Source organism: Phascolarctos cinereus, unplaced genomic scaffold (assembly GCF_003287225.1).
Source record: "Phascolarctos cinereus isolate Bilbo 61053 unplaced genomic scaffold, phaCin_HiC Scaffold_3;HRSCAF=262, whole genome shotgun sequence".
Classification (NCBI taxonomy): Eukaryota; Metazoa; Chordata; class Mammalia; order Diprotodontia; family Phascolarctidae; genus Phascolarctos; species Phascolarctos cinereus.
Genome location: NW_027555736.1, coordinates 250,236,001 through 250,253,187, shown reverse-complemented (window position 1 = coordinate 250,253,187; position 17,187 = coordinate 250,236,001). Strand labels below are relative to the sequence as shown.

At 41.5% G+C, this 17,187-nt stretch overlaps 1 long non-coding RNA gene across 2 annotated transcripts in view; it reads right to left on the bottom strand.

The window, feature by feature from the left end:
• Positions 1-16,928, bottom strand: part of LOC110220615 (uncharacterized) — a 49,318-nt gene extending 32,390 nt beyond the window's left edge. For both annotated transcript variants that reach the window (XR_013485472.1, XR_013485471.1), the window contains exon 1: positions 14,708-16,928. This is a non-coding gene — a long non-coding RNA (uncharacterized LOC110220615). The remainder of the gene's footprint in view (positions 1-14,707) is intronic.
• Between the last annotated feature and the right edge of the window lie 259 nt (positions 16,929-17,187).

Genomic DNA, 17,187 nt, shown 5'->3' with positions numbered 1-17,187 from the left:
TGAGGTATCCAACTGAAGGATCACTAAGATTCATTCCCTAAGCTGGACTCTGTGTCTACACCAGCAATCAGTCAAATCGTTAACTAATTAATTATTAATTGCTACATTAATTAATGTGTGCTGCTAATTGCCTCTCTCTACATATACATGCATATACATTATATATACACATATAATTTCCATTCAACAGATATTTACTAAAATTAATAGTTCCTGCCCTCAAGAGCTTACATTCTAGATTTTTGTCCTTTTCCTCAAACTACATTAGTTTTCACTGCACTCAAGAAAACTCGTCTGACTGTGTATGACTGTTGATGATCTATGGTTATATTAGTTCTGCAACTAGTTATCTTAAAGAGTTGGCAGGGACACTGAAAAATTAAGCATCTTACAGAGGGCCATGTATACCCAGCATGTGTCACAGGCAAAACTTCAACCCAGGGTCATTCTGACTTCAAGGTGCGCCCTCTACCCATTGTAAAACACTGCCTAGAAGTTGATGACTTTGACATAAGCAGATGCTAGCTTCCTAAGCTCTGGCCACAAGGAAGAGCCAGCCCCAAGCCCTTGGGTGGTGGCAGCCAGGGTAGGGAGCCTGTTGGATCTCTTTATAGTGAATTTTAATCCAGCAGAGAGAGATGATTGCTTCTTCCTTTCCTGAATGGCCATTCTGTCCACCACCTGCTGTACTTGATTTGCATCTCCATGTTGATAGACAGTTGGCTTGTACCATCCCATGACACATTGAACCAGATTTTTTGCTTTTTTTTGGCAAGAGTAGCTGGTCCCGAAAATTAGCACCTCTGTTTTTTCCTCACTATTTTTTTTACCCCCTTCCTGTTTTAAAGAATCACAGTGGCAAAAGGGATGTAGAGCTGGCCTCAGAGTCTTGCCTATGAACATACTGGCTGTTTGACCCTGGGCAAGTCCCTTAACCTCTTTGTGCCTTAGGCAAGTCCGTAAAACCAGAAGTATCAAACACTCCACCCACAACACACCCCAGAGCAGCAGCAGAACAAGGCTAAAATGTAATTCCGACCTGATTTTAATGGGTCGATATATTAATAAAAAAGAAAAATATAAATGCATGGTTTTCTAAGTCAATAGGGGGCCTTCAGGGATCCTTATGTATATACTTTAGCAGCCCCTCTGTCTCTGTTTGGGTTTGACACCATTGTCTAAGACTATAAGTTACAGAGAAGGTACCCACATGCAGCAGTAGAAGGAGTTTCCATATTTGGGAGTTCCCTGGACTAACAGATCCAGTCTCTAGCCCTAATCTCTTTATAGATTATGTCAATTTTTATCTGAGCCCCTCAAGGGGTTTCCATCTCCCTAATTCTTGAGCCCCTTGTAGCTGTTCTTGGAGCATCTCACCAGCTCCCCATGACTACCTGTAGTGCCTACTAACCGAAACGCCCAGTTCTTGTACCAAATTGTAAAAAAGACCATAAACAAGAAGAATGAAAATCTCTCTCCCTTCCCCCTGCAAATCAGCTGCCAGATCTTGCCATCTCTATCTTCATACCTGTCAAAACTGTTCTCTTCAAACTACCCCACAGCCACCCCCTCAGGTTAGGTCTCAGCTGGACTATTGAGAAGGGCCTTCTCATTGACCTCCTTGCCTTAAATCTCTCTCTCTCTCCACTCCAGTCCGTCCTCCATATAATACCAAAGTGATTTTCCTCCCTTGAATATAGGTCTGGACAATGTCACTCTCCTCAATAAGCTGTAGGGGCCCCTTATTGTTTCTAGGATAAAATCTGAACTCCCTTATTTGGCTTTGAAGCCCTCTACAACCTGGCCCCAACCTATCTTTCTAGCCTTTTTATAGATCACCCCCTTTCTGTACTCTCTCGCTGTCTAGTCATTTTAGTCATGTCTGATTCTTCGTGACCCTATTTGGGGTTTTCTTGCCAAAGATACTGAAGTGGTTTGCCATTTCCTTCTCTAGCTCATTTTACAAATGAGGTAACAGAGGCAAACAGGGTTAAGAGACCGGTCCAGGGTCACACAGCTAGTAAACGTCAGAGACCGGATTTGAACTCAGGAAGAGTTCTATCCACTGTATCACCTAGCTGTCTCCCTCTCCCCCCATCTCCCACTCCTCACTTTATTTCTGTACTCTGCGGTCTAGGTAAACTGACTTTCTGCCAGTGTGGCCCTTACACTTGGCTATTCAACTCCTTTTTCTATGCTTTTGCTCTGTTTGTCCTCCGCACCTCTACCTACCCTCCCTGGCTTCCTCCAAGACTCAGTTCACTTGCTGCCTTCCACATCAATTAACCAAATGAATAAGCATTTATTAAGCATCTATTCTGTGCCAAGTGCTGTGGATACAAAGACAAAAATAAATAGTCCCTGCCCTCAAGAAGCTTCATGAAGCCTTTCCTGATCCTTCCAACTGCCAGCAGTCTCCTTCCCCAAACTACCTTGCATTTATTTTGTATTTATTTTACATAGACATATATGCTGTCTCCCTCAGTAGAAAACAAATTCCTTTAGAGCAGGGACTGTTTGGTCTTTGTGTCTCTAGGGTCTAAGGCAGTGAGCGCTTGGGCACATTGCTGTTCAGTCATTTTTCAGTTGTTTCAGACTCTTTGTGACCCCTTTTGGGGGAATCTTCTCGGCAAAGATACTGGAGCAGTTTGCCATTTCCTTCTCCAGCTCATTTTACAGATACAGAAGCTGAGGCAAACAGGATTAAGTAACTTGCCCAGGGTCACACAGCTAGTTCTGAAGCAAGATTTGAACTCACCACTGTGCCACCCAGCTGCCTGCTTAGTATGTAGTAGGCATTTAAATACTTGGGTATATAAGAAGATGGGTCTGGTCTCTCTCTCTCTTCCTCTCTTCTTCCTTTCTCCCTCTCTCTCTTTTCTCCCCTCACCCTTCCTCCCTTTCCTCCCCCTCTCTCTCTTCCTTTCTCCCTAGCCTCCCTCTCTCCCTCTTTCTTCCTTTCTCCCCTCTCTGCCTTTTTCTCTCTCTTTCTCCCTCTCTCTCTCCATCTCTTTCTCTACCCCTTTTCTCTCTCTCACTCTTCCCCCACCTCAACCCCTGTGAATGCCTTAATGTCAATATTAAGTGTCCCAAGGAGATAAGGTAGACTTTTCCTTTAATATTTGTCTAGTTATACTTAGGACCTAACAGCTGGTTTATGCAAGTCATTTGGAGATTATCTGTAGGATAGCAGCCACCAGATGAGGCTTTTAAGTATGTGGAAACCATTTTCTCTTTGGGCTTTTAAGAAGAAGGGAAATTCATACCTTTTGACCTAGTGATCCCACAGCAGGACATATAACCCAAGGAGATCAAAGACAGATCCCATATATACCAAAATATTTATAGCAGCACTTTTTGTGGTAGTAAAGAAGAAAAAAAAAAACCAAACTGGAAACAAAGTAGGTTCCCATCAACTGAGGAATAGATAAACAAATTGTGGTATATGAATGTAATGGAATACTCCTCACTCCCTAAGAGAGGACAAGAATGGATTCAGAGAAACATGGGAAAATGTATAAATTGAATCAGAGCTGACTAAGCTGCCATAAGGTCTACACAATGACTGCAGAAATGTAAATGAAAACAAGGCAACAAGTCTTGGATTAATTGCAGTGACCAGTTTGGGTCTTGGAAAGCAGATGATGGAATAGTTCAACAGAGGGATGGGAGACTATTGGTATACAATGCTGCCAGATATTCATTTTGGATCCAAATATCAGTTTTCCTTAACCATTTTCTTTGGGGAGGGTTCAGTGTATGTGTGTGTGTGTGTGTGTGTTGGGGGAGGGGTTTGAAGGAAGTATAGGAGAAGTAGAATTTGATAGACTAGAACAGACGATGGTCTGAAAAACCAAAAGGCTGTAGTTTGCTGCCTTGCTACCCCCTCCTCAGCAGAATGTAAGTTACTTGAGGGCAGAGCCAAAAGAACCTGACTATTAAAAAATATTCATAGCTGCTCTAAATTTGTAATAGTGAAAAACCGGAAGTAACTTATATATTCCATGGTTGAGGAATGCTTGAATAAACTATGATATACTGATCAATAGAATTCTTGTGCTATGAAAATAACACCCCCCCCCATTAAGAATACAAAGCAATATGGGTAGACCTATACAAAGTGATGCAGGTAAAGAAAATAGAACAATATGATTACAATACTATGTAATAAAACAACACAGACATATTTGGAATGTGACAAAGTGAAAATGTATTGTCATTGCTGTTAACCTGGAGTTAAATCTAGCCTCTAGCTATGTGACTCTGGGCAAATCATTTAACTTCTTTTTGCCTCATTTCTTATCTGTAAAGTGGGGATAATAATAACACCTATTTCATAGAGTTATTGTGCAGATCAAATGAAATGATAATTGTAAAGTGCTAAGCACAGTGCCTAGCATGTAGTATGTATTATATAAATTTTAGCTAGTATTATTAATCAAAATTTTAATTTTAGGGTCTGGATATTTACTTAAGCTTTGGCCCAATTATTTATTAGTGTTTTTTGGGAGTGTTCCTGTCAAGAATCTGTGATTCATTGGTGTGGGCACTTCCTTCAACTAACCCCAGCCTCTTAGAGGTCACACAGCTAATGAGTATCAACTCGAACTCATTTCTTCCTGAATCCAAGCCCAATATGGAGACATTATACCATAATGCCTCTCATATTTTTTGTTATGCCTATAACATTTTTTGGGGGGGGAGGCAGTCGGGATTAAGTGACTTGCCCAGGGTCATACAACTAAATTTGATTTGAATTTAGGTCTTCCTGATTCCAAGGTGCTCAATCCACTGTGCCACCTAGCTGCCCCAACATTTTTTTTTAAAGAACAAACTGTATACTCTTAGATAAAGCCATTTGTCTTATTTCACTTATGGTACTTTCCCAACTGGAAAGTCTTCTTTACATTGGGTGACCTCAATGTCTAGAGGTCCTGCCCTTACTGCGTTACCCTGTTCAACTCAGTCTCTTGAAAGTATCTAGCCATGGCTTTCCTAGATGGTAACAATGCTGGATGGGCAGAAACTCAGGGTTGTATTACCAGAGATGATCCAATAATTTTCTGAACAAGTTCAGCATTTGGAGATAGACATGGTGACCCTTGAGGCTAGATGGCAGACTGGAAATAATAGAGCTGGGATGAAAGTTAAGAGGCCTGGGTTTAAATCTCATCTCTAAGGCCTGGGGCCATCTTACCATTTGTCCTGCTACTGGTCTGCTTCAGCACATCAGTAATAGCCCCTTTTGGACCATACCTCCATTTCCTGAATAGAGTAAATCCATTTGGCTTTTGGAGCTCTCTCTTCGGGGCTCAGTTAACTTGATGACTGACTGCCAATTCACCTAGCTTATTACATCTGTTTTTTGAAAACAATTTATATAATACTAAAATTAATTGTCCTTTAAAGATTTGATAGAATTCATTTGTAAATTTATTTGGGCCTGCCATTAAAAAAAAGGGGGGGGAACTTTGAGTTAATTGATCACATTTAAATTCTTTTTCTGAGATTGGGTTATTTAAATTCTCTATTTCTTATCCCTAATTTATATTTTTTATATTTGTGTAAGTATTTATACATTTGTTGACCTTTAATTTGGAAATGTAGTTTCTAGAAATTTCCTTTTTTTATCTTCATCTAATGTGAATGTTCTTTTCAGCAGTTGTTTTTCTTGATCAAATATGCTAATTGTTTTTCTATTTTATTAGTTTTTTTAAAGTCGCAGTTTTGTTTATCAATTCAAATTTTTATTGGTGTACAGTTGGGATTTTAAAAAAATACTTAAAATAAAAAAAAACCTGAATTTTTGTTTTAAAATTTATCTTACTTTGAATTTTCAGAATTTCTGTTTTGGACTTTAGTTTTTTGAGTTTTTTTTTTAATTTGTTACTTTTTTAGTTTTTTTAATTGCATGCTTAATTCTCTGACACATTTTTTCTTTTGTTAATGAAAGTATTTACAGATTCAAATTTTCTCTTAAGAACTGCTCTGGCTTCATCCCTAAAGTTCTCATATGTTCTCTAATTGTTGCCATTTTGTTTGACAAAATTATCTCTCATTTCTATAATTTGTTCTTTGATTCACACACTTTTTAGGATTATATTATTTAGTCTTCATTTCAATTTGAATTCTTTCTTCAAATGTTTCTTACTTATTAAAATTTTAATTATGTTGGCTTCAGTAAAGTACATGTTTAATAATCCTACTTTCCTGCATTTATTTATGAGTTTTTTATGTCTTAGCATAGGATCAGTTTGATTGTAAAGGTCTCAGGCAAAGCTGAGAAATATACATACTCCATCATCATACTTTGTCGTATCTAACATTTCTGAAATTCTATTTAGGTTCTTTCTTGTATAAGAGACTAGAGTTCCCTCCCCCCCCCCCAGACACCTCCTCCCTCCCCTTTCAATTCACAAGATGTTCTATGTCTTTATACCTTTATCAGGTGAGAATACCTCTTTGAGATACGGAAACAATCAATCAATTAATGCGCATGGTATATAAACAAGGTTGTCTACACCTTAAGATGTGATTCTCTTTGATTGGATTAAGAATGGAAAAAGCAGAGTTGCCTAACCAAGTAAGTAACCCACAACTCTGGGAACTTTAAATAGCAGGAGAACTTCAGCAGTTCCCCAGTCCGAAGGGCTTTGGCGCAGTAGTGGAAGATTTCAATTCAGGAATTGAAGATTACAGTTTAAGCTCAGCCCCCAGAAGGACACTTTCTTGGTCGGAGAAAATAGTTTATCTTTCTCTATTTTCTCTCTCTCTCATTTCTATTCATCTCCCCTCTTTACCTTATCCCTCACTGAACCATCTGCTCTAGTCTCCTAAAGATCTATTTCGTTCCTTTGTAAGATTATATTCAGTTTTGCTGAATAAGTTATTGTTGGTTGGAAGCTCTTTTCTTTTCTTTTCTTTTTTTATTTTGATATGGCATACACTAAGATTTCTTTTCCTTTTTTGAAAAAAAAAATTTATTTCCTTTATCATAGCTCCAGAATAGTCTTATGTGATCCTGACTATGGTTCCCTGGTCCCTAAACATTCTTTCTGATTTCTTTGACCTAGAAACTTTGGATTTTGTCTATGGCATTCCTGAGTGTTTCAGTTTAAGCTGTCTTTTAGGTGGTAAACGCTGGATTCTATTTTCAACTTGCTCTGGCAGTTTTCTTTAATGATTTCTTGACATATGGCATCCATTTTTTTCCATTGTTGTTTGATCATGGTTGTCAGGGAACTGGGCTTGGCTAGAACCTTCCATGTTTGCTGGAAGTCTAGCACACTGTGTCTAATTGTCTCCAGACCAGATCATCCTTCATATTCTATATGTCCATCTACCTGGATCACTCCTAAGGTATGTATGCTCTCCACTCCCTCTCTTCCATCTCTTATTTTGGCCACAGTAACCAAATCAATACTAACATTGCTTCTGGAAAGGGCATTAATCAGCTGTGCTTTGGATCAAATCACCATCTTTGTGACTGTCTAGACTAAAATTTTCTTCCCTGGCTACCACTTTCATATACGCTGTTGCCTTCCTCCATTATAATGTAAGCTCCTTGAGGGTAGGGACCATTTCACTTTTGGATGTGTGTTCCCAGAACTTTGCATTGATTCATTCACCCATTTATAATTATTGTTTATTATTTATACATAATGTTATTTATTATTAATATGAGCTTAGATAACAGCCTCAGCTCTCACTGAAAATGAAGCAGACTGTTCTGTGTGGGTCTGGTTCCCCACAGACAGAGAACATGGTGCCATAAGAAAAAATGAATATGAAGAATTTAGAAATGCATGGGAAGATGTATATGAACTGATGAAGAGTAAAGAAAGAAAAATCAGGAAAACCATATAGACCATGACTTCAGCAGGGAAATGGAAAGGGGAAAAAAAACGCCCGAAACTCAATGCTTTGCAATTTTAAGGACCAAGGTTGGCCCTGGAAAAGAGTGAGGAAATGCACCTCCTTCTCTTCTTTACAGAGGTGGAGTACTATGGATGTGGAACATTGCATATATTGTTATTAACGTCTTGGTTAGTTTTACTGTATTGTTTTCCTCTCTCTTTTTTTTTTTTAAATTCTTTGCTCCTATCGATAGCTCTCTGGACTAGGGGAAGAAACATTAAAGAATAATAATGTAAACTATATTAATTCTTTTTTTAAAAGAGAGAACACAGGTCTTACTCTTCTAGCAGCTAAACCAAAGACTTACTGTTTTTGAAGTACTTTGAGAACCTTGGAAAACAAAAGTGAAGCAGAGGAGGTTATTTCTCTTGACTTTGAACTCTCTTAACGCTTTCCCTACCTTCAGAACCCACTCCTGAAAAGCTTGTTCCCTTGCTCAGTCGTCATAGGCTTTCCTGCCAGTCTCGGAGAGGCAAAGGGAGGCCCAGAGAACTCTTCCACTTAATTCCTGGAGTCAGGAGGGAGGGAGATTAGATCCTCTGGCAGAGAATGAGATTGTGGAGTTTTGTTGCTCCTTGTCTACGACCTACTGTGCAGGTATCAGGGATGAAAAGTCCCCCAACCTATTAAAGTCTTTGCATACATCTGCTCTAGATTTCCTCACAGGAGTGTTATGGGCTGGCTTGCAAGATATCCCAGAAGGACCAGATGTTATGGAAAGAAAGGCTGCCATGTTGTCCTCTAAAAAGACACCAAAGATGGGATAGCTTAAAGCTGCAGGTGACAGATGAAAGGCAAATATGTTTTTCTGTAGCTAGAGCCATCAGTAACTTCCAGGCCCTATCTGAATTATGTGCAGAGCAATTGAGCCTTAATTTCTCCATCTGATTAATAGAGTCAACCTGAACTTGGTACTGAGCCTCTTACTGGAACAGCATAATAATCAGCTAACGCCAGGACAAGTTGACATTGCCATCAAGAGAACCTGGAGCAGTGAAGTGCTGGATTTGTGATCAGAATACTCGGGTTCAAATTCTGTCCCTGTTACTATCTATCTGACTTTTGACAAGCCACTTTTCTCTGGGACTCAGTTTCCCCATTTGTAAAAGGAGGGCATTGGACCAGGTAACCTCTAAGGTCCTCTCCAGGGAGCAGAGGGTAGAAACAGACCATTAACACTGTTTACCTTGTTTTCTTCTGTACTATTTTGTTGTTATTAAGTCAGTTTGGGGTTTTTCTTGTGCACCTGAGAAAGGAATTAGTGTTGGTGTGAGAAGGTTTGAATTCAAAGGAACTAGCATTGGGAAATGGAGGTGAGGCCTAGTATGGAGGTCACCCAGGTCCCTGAAAATGGCAAACCTGACCTCACCATCATTAGTTAATTATGAGCTCATCCAACAATGTGCTGTTAAATGTTTAACAACCAGCTCTCTGGGGAAAAAGTTATGTATGGCACACTTTCAAGTTTAATCGATATTTAATATATACTTCCTCCAACACTTTCTTAAGTCTAGACAATCAACAAATAATAGATAAAACTTTCATTTGTAGCATTTACCCATTTCTAAGGTGTAAATGCTCACACTGAAAATTTAATGATTAAAGAGCCAGTTTGAACTGGCTCGATTACACCCCAATTCCATCCCATCTGAACTTAATAGGACCCCACACAGAAGTGAGAGTGAAGATTGATAATGTGAGATTCATTGCAATACTGGATAGTGGATCTCTGGTGAACATCGTGTTCTAGGCCTTTCGTGAAAAATATCTGAGGATAATTCTAAGCCTATAAAAACGCTAAGTAAGACTCAACGTACCAAACTGACAGGACTATCTATACATGGGCTATGTCAGGGTGAGTCTAAAGCAGGGGTGAGGAAACTGCAGGCTAGAGGCGCACGTGGCCTTCTAGGTCCTTGGGTGCAGCCTTTTGACTGAGTCCAAGTCTTATAGAACAAATCATTTTATTAAGGGGATTTGTTCTGTGAAATTGGATTGAGTCAAAGGGCCACACTTGAGGACCCAGAGGGCCTTGTGTGGCCTTGAGGCCACAGATTCCCCACCCCTGCTCTAGAGTTTTCTAAGGGGGTTGGTTGTTTGCAATGGCAGGAAAGTGGAAACATTGGTTCTACGACATACAGAACTGGAGAACACTTTTTTGTCATATCAGCATTGATTGGGATGAATGCCCACTTGCCTAAGATACTAGCAGCATACTGTAAGCAGCAAGTTGGGACTCAGTACCTGGATGTTTTTATTTTTTAAAAATTTATTTGATTTTCAATCCACAGAACAAAACAAGCATTTCCATAACATGATAATAAAAAAGTTGATTGCACATAAAACATAAAATCTATCATATATGATTTGCTATTCCCTCCAAATATACCACAAAGTTATCATGTAAATCTTTTTTTTTTTTGTCATTTTTCTCCCACCTCCCCCCCATGGCTACCATCCATGAAGGTCTCTAAGAAGATAAAAGTAAGCGGTAGCCTAGAACACCCTCAGAGCACCAATTTCTCCAATTTAGGAATAGAATTGTAAATATTTAACTTTAGTAATTATCTGGTGCCTGAAGAATGGAAGAACTGGTTGAAAGAGAAGCTAAAAAGGTGAACAAAGGTGTTCTTATTGCAAAAGGATGATGTGAAAAGTGACTGAGGAGTAACTTTCCTTACTGAGACCTAACCTTTTCAAGGGTGATCGTGAGAAGATTCCCTTAGATCTCAGAAACAACTTGAATGAACTGCTGATCAGTATTATCATTATAGAGTCTAGCAGTCCATATACATCCCTTATAATTGAGGCACAGAAACAGACTAGGGAGATACGGATGTGCGTAGACTGTCAGACTTGGAATAAGAGAACAAAACTGAACCAGCACACCATGTGGTATACATGCACAATATGCCCTGGATGACTTAAGAGGCAGCTAGTTTTAGACTGACATAGTAGACTGTCAGATAACATGAGTAAGACGAAGAAGAGACAATTTTCTTGGGCTCAGGGGGTGTTGCCAGTCTGAAGTATGACCCCAGAGTGTCTCAGAAGCTCCCAAGTAGCTTATGGGATAGTTCAGAGATATGAACTACATGGAAGAATAGGTGACCCTAGGTTGCCTCAACTGTCTTCAGAAAGACACTGGAAGAGCATGAGGAGAGAAAGTGTTGGATAAGTTCTGTCTCCAGCTCATTTTACAGATGCCAGAACCAAGGCAAACAGGGTTAAGTGATTTGGCCAGGGTCCCACAGCTAGTGAGTATCTCAGGGTCTTCCCGACGCCAAGCCTGGAATTCTATCCATTGTGCCACCTAGCTGCCCAGAGTCAGGAAGATCTTGGGCAAGTCACTTAGCCCTGTTTACCTCAGTTTCCTCATCTGTAAAATGAGCTGCAGAAGGAAATGGAAAACCACTTCAGTATCTTTGCCAAGAAAACAACAAATGAGGTGAGGAAGAATCAGACACCACTGAAAAAATGACTGAACAACAATGCAATTCTATAATGCATAGCTATGTGGTTGGTGGCAAGTAACAGCCCATCAACTATCACAGACTGGGTTATCATGGAAGACTGATAATTTCCACATTCTTAAGAACTATGCCACGTAGACTTTGTCGAAACTCTCTGGTACTCTGGGGTATGCTTTAAAGTATAATGCTTGAGCCTCCCCAAGTCATCAGAGAGCTGGATAGAACTGGGAATATGGACAAATGTGTCCAAAGCACCCCAGTTCACTTGCTGGAGATAGCAGATATTTAACTAGGGGAAAAATGTATTGGGGTGATTAGGATATCCCTGATCAATTGATTTCCACTCTCTTCCATCAGCCTAGTTGAAAAAGTCACTGGGGGGAAGGGAGTAGCTATCTGTGACAGCAAGATGTGAATGTTTCAAACAAGTATAAAGAAAAGTTGCCACTTTTTCACCCCTTTATAAAGTGTTAAGAAATTCTCTTTGATGGAAATAGTTTTGGGCTCCTCTCCTTAGGGAAAGATAGTATAGGTAGTGATGAGGGCCATGACCTCCATCTCCCCAACAGTGAAGAGGGCCAGCTGTGGAGTCAGGAGAGAATTAGCACTAGTTGCGAGAGCTAAAAATGCTTAGAGAAGCAAGCTTCGGTAGCAACCTGCTAGCAGAGACACTGTACCCGGAGGAGGCGGTGAAGAACAGTATGAAGACACCGAAATAAGAAAAAATGCTGGGGCCCTGTAGTGATGAAAACATGAGTAGCCTTGGCCACATGAGTTCCTTCTGGGTGTCCCTCCCTACCAGTGTAATCTATTATGTGCTTGTGTTTCCCCTTAACGCTGTTTTTGTTTCTGTCTGTGGGAGAGTATGTGCCTTAGTATTTTACTAGGGCATTTTAGGAAATGTCTTTCTTCTTTAAAACTAATTTTATCTAATGGCTGACTATTAAGGGTAAGAACACTAGTAGGGGTTTGTGAGCTATAGTTTTAGGAGCCAGGACCCACAAAGTACCTTCATGGTTGTCATCTTCATTATCAACAAGCATTTATTTGCTCCAAATCACTAATAATTAGAGAAACTCAGATTAAAGCAACTTGGAGATTCTACTTAAAAGCCATCAGATCAGCAAAGAAGACCAAAGAGTAAAATTACAAATGTTGGAGGGACTGCAGGAAAACAGGCACAATCAAGCACTGTTGATGGAGCTGTGAACTGGTCTGGCCATTTTGTGAAGTTTTTAGAATTATGCCTAAAACGTTACTAAGCTGTACGTATACTTCCACCTAAATAGACCTTACTAGACCTAAACCCCCAAGGAGATCAAAGACAGAGGGAAAGGAACTATGTGCAAAAAAGATATACACAACAGATTTTTTTTAATAAACTGGAAACTTGGTAGTGTAGCTAGATAGAGTACTGGGCCTGGAGTAAAGAAGACTCATCTTCCTGAGTTCAAATCTGGCCTCAGATACTTACTAGCTATGTAACCCTGGGCAAGTCACGTAACTCTGCCTCAATTTCTTCATCTGGAAAATGAGCTGGAAAAAGAAATGGAACAACACTTAAATATCTTTGCCTAGAAGAGTTGGACATGATGACTGAACAACAAAAAATGGAAACTAAGGGGGAGGTGCCCTCCTATTGGGGAATGACTAAATTAATTATGGAATATGAATGTAATAGAACATTATTAGGTTATAAGATGTGATGAAATGGATAGTTTCACCAGAAACTGGGAAAGCGTCTATGAACTGATGCAGAATGAAGTGAGTGGAGCTAAGAGAATGATTTATACAATGACAAAAACGGCATTTGAAAGATTTAGAACTTTAGTCAAAACAATGATAACCCAGGATTCCAAAGGATAGAAGATGAAACATGCTGCCTGCCTCCTGAGGACGGGTGATGGACTCAACATGCAGAATAAGAGTAGAACAGGTGCCTAGTTAGAACTTTCCGGATATGACCAAAATGGGGATTTGCTTTCCTAGACCTAGACTATGCCTATTTGTTCTGGGTTTTAAAAAAACCCATTTAAGAGAGGGAGAGATAATAAATTTAAATAAAATGATTTTTTTCAAAAGAGGAAAAAAACTCAATTATTTATTAATCACTGAGTGCCAGATGCCAGCTAAGTTGTAGGAATACAAAGAAAACCCAAAACACTGTCCCTGCCCTCAAGAATCTCACATTCTAACAGGGAGGCAACACAAACCATGTACATATAAGCTATATAGGCCGTCGACATGTCTTAACTCCTGCCTTGCCACTGGACTTTGATGACTCTGGAGGAGAGAGTGTGGCTGACAACTTTGTGCCTGACTTAAATCCATTTCACAAGTGAGCCAAGGCATCACCTTGGGATGTCATTTGTCCTCTTTGAAAAGGAAGGATGAACAGTGGGAGATCATTTCAAAGGGAGGGCACTGGCCATGGGGATGACTGGGGAAGGCTTCCTGCAGAAGGCAGGTCTTTGAGCTGAGTCTTGAAGGAAGCCAGAAGCCTAGAAAAAAAGGGGAGAAGGGAGAGAATTCCTGGGATGGGGTAAAGTCAGTGAAAAGATGAGGACCCAAGAGACAGAGCATCATTTGAGAGGAAGAAGGCCTTTGCTAAATTGCTAAATGTTAGATTAGAGTACATAAAGGATGGTAAAGTATAAGAAGACTGGAAAGGTAGGAAGGGGCCAGGTTATGAAGGGTTTAAAAGCCAGAGAATTTTATATTTGACGCTAGAGGTGATAGGGAGCCAATGGAGTTTACTTAGTAAGCAAGGTGAAGAGTCAGATCTGTACTTTAGAAAGATCCCTTTGGTACCCAAGTGAAACATGGGCTGGAGTGGGAGGAGACACTTTTTTGACCCTCCCCCTTCCCCACCCAGCCAGCAATCCAGTGAGTAGTCTGAGTTGGAAAGGAAGCCCAGAAATTGAGGATCAGAGAGATTAAGTGATTTTTCCAAGGTTGCACAGGAAGTGGCAAAATCAGGATCTGCTCTCAAGTCCCATGATTCCTAGCTCAGTCTGTGCCCTTTATTTACATTGAACTATGCTCTAATAGAAATACGTATAGCCTAAAAGTCGAAAGAGATACAACCATTTAGGAGGATAGTTGTCTCTCGAGCCCCATTTGCTTTTAGGAGTGCCCTAATTTCAGGACCACCTTGGGTTATCAGACACACCTATCCCTTTCACCTCAGCATCACAGCCTGAGATCAGTGTAAGCTCCAATGCACACAAGGCCTGGGGTATTCATTTCCCCTGGGCTTTTCATGGTTGGATCTGTCCTGGGCTCCTAGCACACATTGTCCATGAGGCAATGCTTACCTGAAGTATAACCTGCAGGGGTGTGTAATCAACCCAGCATAAAGTCTCCCATCTTCAGTATCCACACACCACCACCTGGTGGCCTTAGGAGGCTCTCCTAGATGACTAGGAGAGCAATGATTTTAAGAGAGGTTCAAGTGCCTTATCAATCGGTAAGTACTCCTCTTTCCCTCTGGACCTGTACACGGACTGTTCTCCTGTTTCTAGGGCAAACCCTTCACCCCCAGAAGCCTCCCGCTCCTTGCACTTTTCTTGCTGAGTCAGCCAGATGACTCTAATTGTCACCAGCTGTGTTACCCGCAGTCCTGCCTTCTTTAAAAAAAAAAAAAAGACTGCCCCGTTATGGGAAACATCAGAAGCCGTGTGTGTCGGTAGGTTTGCATGGGAATTTGTGCTCCCTAACGGCAGCAGAACACAAGACTGTGGAAGACTTTTAGTAGCTCAGGAGCAGGATTATGCTATGGGCTGAGGGCAGGGCTGAAGAAAGAGAAATGAGTCCTGAGTCCAGAGGTGAGGAAGAACCCAGTATGCTCATTCTGATCCTTGGGCCAGTCAGAGAAGGAAAGCCCTGCACGTCCTGAGATTCACAGTAAATTCAGGAAGGCTGTCTCAAGATTAAAGTTTAACTTCAGTTGAGGGTAGGGGTATTCTGGTAAATATTTAACAACTGGCTTTGAAAAAAAAGGTACAATACACTCTGCATTATTAATACTTAAGGCGAGACAATCAACAAAACAAATCAACCTTTGATTTCTAGTGTTCACCAATTTCTGAAGTGTAAATGCTCACACTGAAAATTCAACAATGCGCTTTTCTCATCGAGTCGGAACGGGCTCCAGCACAGCCCTGGTTGAGGGCAAATTCACCAGGTGCCTCATTGTCCTCCTGATGATTCTTTGGGATTACCCTGGGTTGGAATAATCACAGTAGCTCACATTACTATGGGGTCTGGAGACATGTTTTGTCCTTACAACCACCCCATGAGGAAGGTGCTAACATTCACGTTTCACAGACAAGGAAAAACAATCTCAGAGAAGTTAAGGGCTTGCCTAGGGTCACACAATGAGTAAGTATCCAGGGCAAGATTTGTGATGTTCTTGTTTTCAAACCCAACACCGGATTGAGATTCCCCAAAGCCCTGCTACTTCACAATAGTCCCATTGCATCCTCCACCCGCCCCCCCTTTACCCTTAGGAGTGCTCTTCGTGGCCCATGTGGATTCCAGGACAACGCACGCACCCAACCCTTTTTATCTCTGAGCTATCAGCATGTATTGCAATGCACACTCGGCTTAGGGTACCCCCCCCTTCCCCTTACTTTCCAGGGTTTGGCTTAGATTCAAAAGTGTTTGAGAGCTAGCTGCTGAGCCAAACCTCTCCCCACATTTCATCTTCTCCAACTTCAGCCCCTAGTTTCAGACAGGACAGGGGTAGGGTGCCATTTTGCTGAATACCCTTATTCTCATTTAACCGTCCAAACAGGGTTTGAAGCGGAGCCCAAATCTGAAACAAAATATGCCAGAAGGGGAGCAAAAACTTGCAGTTCAGCAACTGCAAAAGGGAACAAGAAAAGTTTTTTTGAGTCCATCCCCTCTTTCTCTTGCTTTTCGGGAGGAGTAGAAAGGGTGACTGTGAGACTGAGGATGTTGAAGCATTCTGGGCTCTTTGGGAGAAAGAGGCTACTAGAGGACACGGGCTGTTTCTTGTAAGGAGGGTGACTAATGCTCATTATTATGATTCAGCCTCAGCCTGGAAAACACTAAAGCCCGGGGGGGGGGGGAAAGGAAGGGAGACGACAAATCTCAGAGGCCAACGTTCTTACACTCAGAGGGACACCCAGCCAATATTCCTTAAGCCCTTGAGTTGATTAAGTCGCTGGGAGGGCTTAGGGGGACCCTTCCCCCTTCCTTCCAGGGAGCTGCATTCTCTTCTTTCAAGTCTTTAAGACCCCGGGAGGAAGAGAGAAAGTGAAAAGTGCATATCGCCTCGTTAAAAGAGCTTCAGCCCGGGCTTTGGTTGCTTGCTGAACTGGAGTTTCTGGAGGCAGGCAGTAAACAGGAAATGGTTAAGTAAGAGCAGGTGGAGGGGCTCGCTGAGCTTTGGAGCACAGCAGGAAATAGCTGAGTGTCTGAATGGATTCAAAAGAATGTTTCGGCCCCTCCTTCCCCCAGCCTCTGGCCGGGACGGCTTAGCCGCCCACGCTCCTTCTCAGGAGCTCCTCCTCCCTGTCTTTGCCGGACGCCCCCCCTCCCCTACACCCCCCTCCCCACGCCTCCAACTCCCCCCCCCCAACAGGCAAGGTAGGCTCTCAGGCCATCGCCTGCGCCGGGCCTCTGGGACCCTCCCTCTCCAGGACCGCAGCCTGTTAGGGAAGGGAAGCAGTGCCTCAAAGGGGAAATGGCACGTAAGATTCCTAACCTTCCAGGGACCGGAGTCTCTAGCATGACTGGCCCCAAGCTGCAGAGCTGCCTTGGGGACTGG